Raw genomic sequence first — 9,890 nt, 5'->3', positions numbered from 1 at the left:
TCAGAATGGACCATCCTGGATATATTCTATGATGGTCTGTCTGAATTATCAAAGATGTCATTGGACCATTCTGCAGGTGGATCCATTCACCTAAAGAAAACGCCTGCAGAAGCTCAAGAACTCATTGACATGGTTACAAATAACCAGTTCATGTACACTTCTGAAAGGAATCCTGTGAGTAATGGGACATCTCAGAGGAAGGGAGTTGTTGAAATTGATACTCTGAATGCCATATTGGCTCAGAATAAAATATTGACTCAGCAAGTCAATATGATTCCTCAGAGTCTGAATGGATTGCAAGCTGCATCCAACAGTACTCAAGAGGCATCTTATGAAGAAGAAGCTTATAATCCTGAGAACCCTGCAATAGCAGAGGTGAATTACATGGGGGAACCCTATGGGAATACCTATAATCCCTCATGGAGAAATCATCCAAATTTCTCATGGAAGGGATCAATAAAAGCCTCAACAAGGCTTTAATAATGGTGGAAGAAACAGGTTTAGCAATAGCAAGCCTTTTCCATCATCCACTCAGCAACAGACAGAGAATTCTGAGCAGAATCCATCTAGCTTAGCAAATATAGTCTATGATCTATCTAAGGCCAATTTAAGTTTCATGAATGAAACAAGGATCTCCATTAGAAATTTGGAGGCACAAGTGGGCCAGCTGAGTAAAAGGGTCACTGAAACTCCTCCTAGTACTCTCCCAAGCAATACAGAAGAGAATCCAAAAAGAGAGTGCAAGGCCATTACCTTACTTGGTGTGGCCGAACCCAAAGAGGAGGGGGAGGACGTGAATCCTAGTGAGGAAGACCTCTTGGGATGCTCAGTGACCAATAAGGAGTTTCCCTTTGAGGAACCAAAGGAATCGGAGGCTCATCTAGAGACCATAGAGATTCCATTGAACCTCCTTCTGCCCTTCATGAGCTCTGATGAGTATTCATCCTCTGAAGAAGATGAAGACATTACTGAAGAGCAAGTTGCTAAGTACCTTGGTGCAATCATGAAGTTGAATGTCAAATTATTTGGTAATGAGACTTGGGAAGATGAACCTCCCTTGCTCACCAATGAACTAAATGCATTGGATAGGCAGAAATTACCTCAAAAGAAACAGGATCCTGGTAAATTCTTAATTCCTTGTAACATAGGCACCATGACCTTTGAGAAGGCTCTGTGTGACCTGGGGTCAGGAATAAACTTAATGCCACTCTCTGTAATGGAGAAACATAGGATCTTTGAGGTGTAAGCTGCCAGAATCTCTTTAGAGATGGCAGACAACTCAAGAAAATAGGCTTATGGATAAGTAGAGGACGTGTTAGTAAAGGTTGAAGGCCTTTACATCCCTGCTGATTTCATAATCCTAGACCCTGGGAAGGATGAGAATGAATCTATCATCCTTGAAAGACCCTTCCTAACCACAGCAAGAATTGTGATTGATGTGGACAGAGGAGAGTTGGTCCTTCAACTGAACGAGGACAACCTTGTGTTTAAAACTCAAGGATCTCCTTCTGTAACCATGGAGTGGAAGCATGAAAAGTTTCTCTCACTACAGAGTCAACCAAAGCCCCCACAGTCAAACTCTAAGTTTGGTGTTGGGAGGCCACAACCAAACTCTAAGTTTGGTGTTGGGAGGTTCCAACAATGCTCTGAATATCTGTGAGGCTCCATGAGAGCTCACTGTCAAGCTATTGACATTAAAGAAGCACTTGTTGGGAGGCAACCCAATGTTATTTAATTATATTTATTTATTTTCTATTGTTATTTTATGTTTTTTTAGGTTGATAATCATGTGGAGTCACAAAAAATACTGAAAAATTAAAAACAGAACGAAAAAGAGCTTTAAAAAATAGCTCACTCTGGAGGAAGAACTTACTGGCGTTTAAACGCCAGTAAGAAGCATCAAACTGGTGTTTAACGCCAGAAAGAAGCATCAAGCTGGCGTTAAACGCTAGAAACAAGCATCAGACTGGCGTTTAACGCCAGAACAGAGCACGGAAGTGGCGTTAAACGCCAGAAACAGGCTACATTTGGGCGTTTAACGCCAAAAATAAGCAGCAAGCTGGCGTTTAACGCCAGACATGCATGCTAAGGGAGTTTTACACGCCTAATTGGAGCAAGGATGTTAAGTCCTTGACCCCACTGGATCTGTGGACCCCACAGGATCCCCACCTACCCCACCTCTTCTTCTCTCCTCTTCACACCTTTTCATAACTCTCTTCCCCAAATACCCTTAACCACTCACATCCATCTTCTCTTCCCCATAAACCCCACCTACCTCCAAAATTCAAATTGTTTTCCCTCCCAAACCCAACCCTAATGGCCGAAACCTACCACCATCCCACCCCTATTTAAACCCCTCAACACTACTCTATTTTCACACATTACAACCACCACTTCTCCCCCTTGGCCGAATACACCTTCTCCCTCCATCTCCTTCATTTTCTTCTTCTTCTACTACTTTCTTTCTTCTTTTGCTCAGGGACGAGCAAACATTTTAAGTTTGGTGTGGTAAAAGCATTGCTTTTTGTTATTCCATAACCATTAATGGCACCTAAGACCAGAGAAACCTCAAGAAAGAAGAAAGGGAAGGTAATTGCTTCCACCTCTGAGTCATGGGAGATGGAGAGATTCATCTCAAAGGTCCATCAAGACCACTTCTATGAAGTTGTGGCCAAGAAGAAAGTGATCCCTGAGGTTCCTTTCAAGCTCAAAAAGAATGAGTATCCGGAGATCCGACATGAGATCTGAAGAAGAGGTTGGAAAGTTCTCACCAATCCCATTCAACAAGTTGGGATCTTAATGGTTCAAGAGTTCTATGCAAACGCATGGATCACTAGGAACCATGATCAAACTGTGAATCCGAATCCAAAGCATTGGCTTACCATGGTTTGGGGGAAATACTTAGATTTCAGTCCGGAAAATGTAAGGCTGGCGTTCAACTTGCCAATGATGGAAGAAAACGCACGCCCCTACACTAGAAGGGTCAACTTTGATCAAAGGTTGGACCAAGTCCTCATGGACATATGTGTGGAAGGAGCTCAATGCAAAGTTGACTCAAGAGGCAAGCCAGTTCAATTGAGAAAACTAGACCTTAAGCCTGTAGCTAGAGGATGGTTGGAGTTTATTCAACGCTCAATCATTCCTACTAGCAACCGGTCTGAAGTTACTATAGATCGGGCCATCATGATCCATAGTATCATGATTGGGGAGGAAGTGGAAGTTCATGAGATTATACCTCAAGAACTCTACAAGGTGGCTGACAAGTCCTTTACTTTGGCAAGGTTAGCCTTTCCTCACCTCATTTGCCACCTCTGCAATTCGGCTGGAATTGACATAGAGGGAAACATCCTCATTGAAGAGGACAAGCCCATCACTAAGAAAAGGATGGAGCAAACAAGGGATCATGGACCTCAACAAGAGCATGAGGAAGTTCCTCACCATGAAATCCCTGAGATATCGCAGGAGATGCACTTTCCTCCACAAAACTATTGTGAGCAAATCAACACCTCTCTAGGAGAATTAAGTTCCAACATGGGATAAGTAAGGGTGGAGCACCAAGAGCACTCTATCATCCTCCATGAAATTAGAGAAGATCAAAGAGCTATGAGGGAGGAGCAACAAAGACAAGGAAGAGACATAGAGGAGCTCAAGAGCACCATTGGTTCTTCAAGAAGAGGAAGACACCACCCTCACTAAGGTGGACCCGTTCCTTAATCTTCTTGTTTTTATTTTCCTGTTTTTCGTTTATTATGCTTCATGTTTATTTATGTTTGTGTCTTTACTATATGTTCATTTGTGTCTAAGTGTCTATGTCTTAAAGCTATGAAAGTCCTATGAGTCCATCACCTCTCTTAAATGAAAAATGTTTTAATTACAAAAGAATAAGAAGTACATGATTTCGAATTCATCCTTGAAACTAGTTTAATTATTTTGATCTGGTGACAATACTCTTTGTTTTCTGAATGAATGCTTGAACAGTGCATATGTCTTTTGAAATTGTTGTTTATGAATGTTAAATATGTTGGCTCTTGAAAGAATGATGAAAAAGGAGACATGTTATTTGATAATCTGAAAAATCATAAAATTGATTCTTGAAGCAAGAAAAAGCAGTGACGAACAAAGCTTGCAGAAAAAAAAGAGAAGAAAAAAAATGGCAAAAAAAAAGAGAAAGAAAAAGAAAAAGCAAGCAAAAAAAGCCAAAAGCTCTTTAAACCAAAAGGCAAGAGCAAAAAGCCAATAACCCTTAAAACCAAAAGGCAAGGGTAATAAAAAGGATCCAAGGCTTTGAGCATCAGTGGATAGGAGGGCCTAAAGGAATAAAATTCTGGCCTAAGCGACTAAACCAAGCTGTCCCTAACCATGTGCTTGTGGCGTGAAGGTGTCAAGCCAAAAGCTTGAGACTGAGCGGTTAAAGTCGAGGTCCAAAGTAAAAAAAAGAGTGTACTTAAGAACCCTGGACACCTCTAATTGGGGAATTTAGCAAAGCTGAGTCACAATCTGAAAAGGTTCACCCAGTTATGTGTCTGTGGCATTTATGTATTTGGTGGTAATACTGGAAAACAAAGTGCTTAGGGCCACGGCCAAGACTCATAAAGTAGCTGTGTTCAAGAATCAACATACTGAACTAGGAGAATTAATAACACTATCTAAATTCTAAGTTCCTATAGATGCCAATCATTCTGAACTTCAAGGGACAAAGTGAGATGCCAAAACTATTCAAGAGGCAAAAAGCTACTAGTCCCGTTCATCTGATTGAAGCTAAGTTTTATTGATATTTTGGAATTTATAGTGAACATGCCTGAGCAAGGGCATGCCACACCCAGAAGAAAGAGAAGCAAGGCGTGCCACGCAGGGGACAAGGCATGTCACGCCTAGGAGGTCAACCAAGCAACCCTAGAGGCAAGAAGCAGTGGCGTGTCATGACAGAGGAAGGTGTCCCACGCCCAATGAAGAAGCAAAAGGGAAATGCCATGCCCATGAAGGAACAAGGAGCTGGAGGGCCATGCTTGAAAGCAAACAACCTCTAGAAACAAATTTGCAAACCTGTCAATCCTAACCTCTTCAGACTCAAATGACCGTAACTTGAGTTAGAGAAGTCCAAATGAGGCAGATTAAATAGCATTGGAAAGTTAACATCAAAAGCTTCGAAACGATATGCATATGTTTATAGTGAACATGTAGTTCAGGTTGTGAACGACCCTCATCTTTTGGGATTAGAAATCAGCACTAGGATGCAACAGCGTGGCATGCCCAAACATTCTACGCAGTAGCGTGGCACACCCAGACAGCCCTTTTACATACGCAAACTTCAATATTACGTGCTCAAAAGCCCAACTTTCATGCCAAGCAAGCCCACAAATCCCTAGAAGATGTAATTTTGGTTAAGATTGTGAAAGATTCTATAAGATATGATTTGATTTGAATTAGTTTTAATTAGGATTTGAATTATTATTAGTTATCTTAATCTTCCTAAAAGATAAGATAAATATTTAGTTTTTGAATTTGAATCATTATGAAACTTAGGATGTAAATAATTAAGTTTGCTCACAGAGAAGGAGGGAGGATCTTCGAATCCAATTCCACACCTTCTTCTCCTTCTTTTCTTTTATTTTGTTTTTAATTATCCATAAGTCACTAAACTCGTGTTAAAGGGTTAGGAGCTCTGTTCATGTTTCAACGGTAAATTAATCTAAGTTTTCTTTTGTTTTAAAGCTTTGCATTAATCTGTTTTATGATTGAGTATTTCGTTCTTCATCACTGATGAACGGCTTCTTGATGATAAAGAATTTAACAAATGAATTCTCGTTGCAGTATAGTTTCTAAACCAACAAAGAATCCTTTCATACAAAAATTTGGTTGTCACAAGTAACAAACCCCTATAAAAATAATGGAAGTATTTAAATCTCGGGTCGTTCTCCCTTGGAATTGCAATAGAGTATTCTTGTTATTGGTTATGAAGTATGTTTGGGGTTTTTGAGGTAATAGACAAGAAATATAAATGGCAAAGGATATAAACTAACAACTAACAAAGCTCTTGGCAAGGTTTGAGAACTAGAAGTCCTATCCTTATTATCCTCCTCAATTGTGACAACAATTGTCCGTTGCTCCCACTTAGTTAACCTCTAACTATGAAGGAAAGTCAAGAGGATGAATTAACTTGATTACACAACTCCTAGCCTAATTATGATAAAAGACTAGCTTTAGTGGCATTCAAGTTAATTAGCAACTTCTAATTATCAATCAACAAAGGAGTTTGATAACTCAAGAGCCACCAATTACTCTACCTAGGCCAAGAGGAACAAAATCTAACACGTAACTAAAAGAGGCATTTCAACAAACACATAGAAGGCGATAAAGGTAAACAACATGAATTGCAAGAATTAAAGAGAGATCTAACTGCAAAGGCAATAGATCCATAATAAAAAATCAAAGCAACATGAAAAGAAATGGAAATCAAAAATTGCATTGAAAGAGAAATAGAGATCTACATAAGAATTCATAAAGCAAAAGGAAAATTAAAGCAAGAGAAGAAGTAGATCTAGATCTAAGAAATTAACCTAAACCTAATCCTAATTCTAGAGAGAAGAGAGAGCTTCTCTCTCTAGAAACTAACTTTCCCTCCAAAACTAAACTAAACTAAACTAATGTGATGTAATGTGTTGGAAGTTATGACACCCCCTTGAATTCTACCTTAAATAGCCTCAGAAATAAGTTGGATCTGGGCCTGGTAAGTCCAGAAATCGCCCCCAGTGGATTGCCTTTAAGTGAGTCACGTGCGAGCACCGACGTGTACGCGTCGCTTGACAATTTGCTATCCACGCGTACGCGTCATGTACGCATACGCGTCGCCATGTGACCCCATATTCAACGCGTGCGCGTCTTCTGCGCGTGTGCGTCGATATTAGCATCCCAAATCATTGTTTCTTCATGAGCTCTCCACTTGCATGCTTTTCCTCTTCATCCCTCTGATCCATTCTAAGCCTTTCCATCATAAATTCACTTACAAATATATCAAGGCATCTAGTGGAATCAAAGGTGAATCAAAATTAGACATTAAGGGCCTAAAAAGCATGTTTTCACACTTAAGCACAAATTAGGAGACAATCATGAAACCATGATAATTCCTTGGATAAATGTGAGAAAAGGTGATAAAATTCCCTAAATTAAGCACGAGATAAACCCTAAAAATGGGGTTTATCAACCTCCCCACACTTAAATCATAGCATGTCCTCATGTTAAATCAAGCAGGAAACAAAGGGTATCAACATTTATTCAATGTAACAACTAACTAAATGCATCCTATCTAAATTCAACTATCTATATGAATGCAACTACTTGGTCAAAATAAATCAATTCCCAAGAGAACATATAGGCACAAGGGCCAAGGACTAGCTGATAAACCACTATTTTATGGTTTATATTGTGTTTATTTATGTGTTTTTATCATGATCTTTACCTACTTATTCGTTAAATAAGCATGCATTTATAATTCCTTCCTAAAGTTATTGCATGATTGAAAACTTGCTTCTTAGAGACTTTTAATTTTGTATTTCATTTCTCTTTTATTTCATTCGATGCCGTGATCTGTGTGTTAAGTGTTTCAGGCCTCATAGGGCATGAATGAGTTGGAGATTGGAAAGAAAGCTTGCAAAAATGGAAGGAAAACAAGAAATTGAGGAGATGACCAGCGAGAAGCGACGCGGCCGAATGGATCACGCGACCGCGCGAAAGAGAGGAAATCGCAGTGACGCGGCCGCATGGATGACGCGACCACGCGGCATGGAATAGCACAAGCGACGTGGTCGCATGGATGACGCGACCGCGTGGCAAAGCAGAAAGCCGAATGACGCGGCCGCATGGATGACGCGACCGCGTGACATTCGCCATCTGCATAATCTGCAGAATCGCTGGAGGCGATTTCGGACCTTATTTTGACCTAGCTTTTGGCCCAGAAAAGCATACTAGAGCTAGAGAACATGCAGAAACCAACAACAACATTCATTCCGCATAGTTTTAGTTTTTAGATCTAGTTTTCCTCTCCTCTAGGTTTTCTCTCTACACATTCATAGTTTTTAGGATTTGTCATGTTCATTGTTTTTGCATTGGGATATTGAGAAGAGTTATTGCCTCATCAAGACTTCGACATTCTAGTTCGTTCTCTTTACTTGTCTCTTACTCTTCCATGTTCCTTAATTTACTTAATTTTACTATTGGATTATTTTAGCATTTATTAATACAAGAATTATTTTTATTTTTAATTAATCTCTTGATCATTATTTATCATGTCTTTCTTTAATTCCCTTTCTTATGTTATGAATTCTTCATTTACAATGAGTGAGTAGTTCCCTAACTTGAAGGGGAGTTGATTGAAAGGAACCCTTATGTTGGGATGCTCAAGAAAAAGATTGTAATTGGGTTTATTGTTGGATTTCTCTCTAGTCACTAACACCAATCCTCCCAAGAGTGGATTGGAACTTATGGATTGAACAGCATTCCAACTTGTTTAACTTCCCCTTACTTAGTAAGGGACAACTAAATAGAATAACCCCCAATTATCAATTAATCTTGAGAGTACTGCAACAAGAATAGGGCTTCCAGCTAATCAACTCCCAATCAAGGCTTTTATTTAAATTTATATAAATTCTCTAATTTAATTTTCTGCCATTCAACTCAAACCTTTTTGAAACAATTGATTAATAAAATAGCACACTTTTCTGCAACTCATTGGGAGACGACCTGAGATTCATACTCCCAGTATTTTAATTTTAATTTATGTGATACCCTTCTAAATTGATAAGCGGATTTTTGGTTGGTTGAGAACTATACTTGCAACGCATATTTTATAATCATTCTTAACTCGCCAATTTCCGCTCGCATCAATTTTTGGCGCCGTTGCCCTGGGGTTGCATTAGAGTGCTAAAGTTATTAATTTGAATTTATTTATTTGCATTTTATTTTATTTTGCTACTATGAGCTGCTTGTTTTTCTCGTTAGATGACACGTTCGCTTCCTGATCCAAGCTTGCTAATATTTGATCCTGAGATTGAAAGAACTATTTCATGAATAAGGCAAGCTCGGCATCGGTTAGTCTTCTCTGAGGGCAGATCTGAAACGTCATTTGAGAAAGAAACCAGCCCCCGTTCTACTGATTTGGTTGTTTCACGTGCAGGTAACATGGCAGCAGCTAGGAGAGTTACTATCCAGAAGGCTGGAGCCCCTGATTTTACAATGCAACCATTTCAAGCGCATTACGCAGCGGTAGCTACAGATTTTGAAATAAAGACCACATTGCTCAATTTGATGCCCAAGTTTCATGGTTTACCTGCTCAAGAGCCTATCAAGCACCTGAGAGATTTTCAAGCATCCTGTTCTACTGTTAAGCGTGATGGTGCAGATGAAACTTCAATTTTGCTGAAAGCTTTCCCGTTTTCTCTTGAGGGGAAGGCAAGAGAGTGGTACTACACTCAACCAGCAGTAATTGTATCCAACTGGGATACACTGAGAAGAGAATTCTTGGAAAAGTTCTTTCTAGCTGAAGTTACTGATAAACTAAGGAAAGATATTTCCATGATTGTTCAGGATGATTCTGAAACTCTTTATGAGTACTGGGAGTGCTTCAATAATCTTCTGGAAGCTTGCCCCCACCATATGATTGACAAGATAGTGTTACTCGGTTATGTCGCACAGGGCATGAGGCCCCAAGATAAGACCACATATGAAAGTGCTAGCAATGGGTCCATGAAAAAGTACAAGACCATTGATGAGGCATGGCAATTGATCAGTGACTTAGCTGAATCTACTGGGAATCACAGGCAGAAACAAGGCTGCTCAAAAGCTGTTGTAGAAGTATCCTCTAGCAGAGAGACTACTGCTTTAACTCAGAGTATCTG

The 9,890-nt window shown here is 39.6% G+C and overlaps 1 non-coding gene across 1 annotated transcript; it reads right to left on the bottom strand.

Moving 5' to 3' along the window:
- Positions 1-9,546: 9,546 nt before the first annotated feature.
- On the bottom strand, positions 9,547-9,654 carry LOC148577455 (small nucleolar RNA R71). The gene has a single exon (XR_015904126.1). It is a non-coding gene; the product is annotated as a small nucleolar RNA R71 (small nucleolar RNA).
- Between the last annotated feature and the right edge of the window lie 236 nt (positions 9,655-9,890).

This window comes from Arachis ipaensis, chromosome B1 (genome assembly GCF_059453495.1).
Source record: "Arachis ipaensis isolate K30076 ecotype BB chromosome B1, ASM5945349v1, whole genome shotgun sequence".
NCBI lineage: Eukaryota > Viridiplantae > Streptophyta > Magnoliopsida > Fabales > Fabaceae > Arachis > Arachis ipaensis.
The sequence above is the reverse complement of the archived record's forward strand: the minus strand, read 5'-3'. Positions and strand labels throughout refer to the sequence as shown.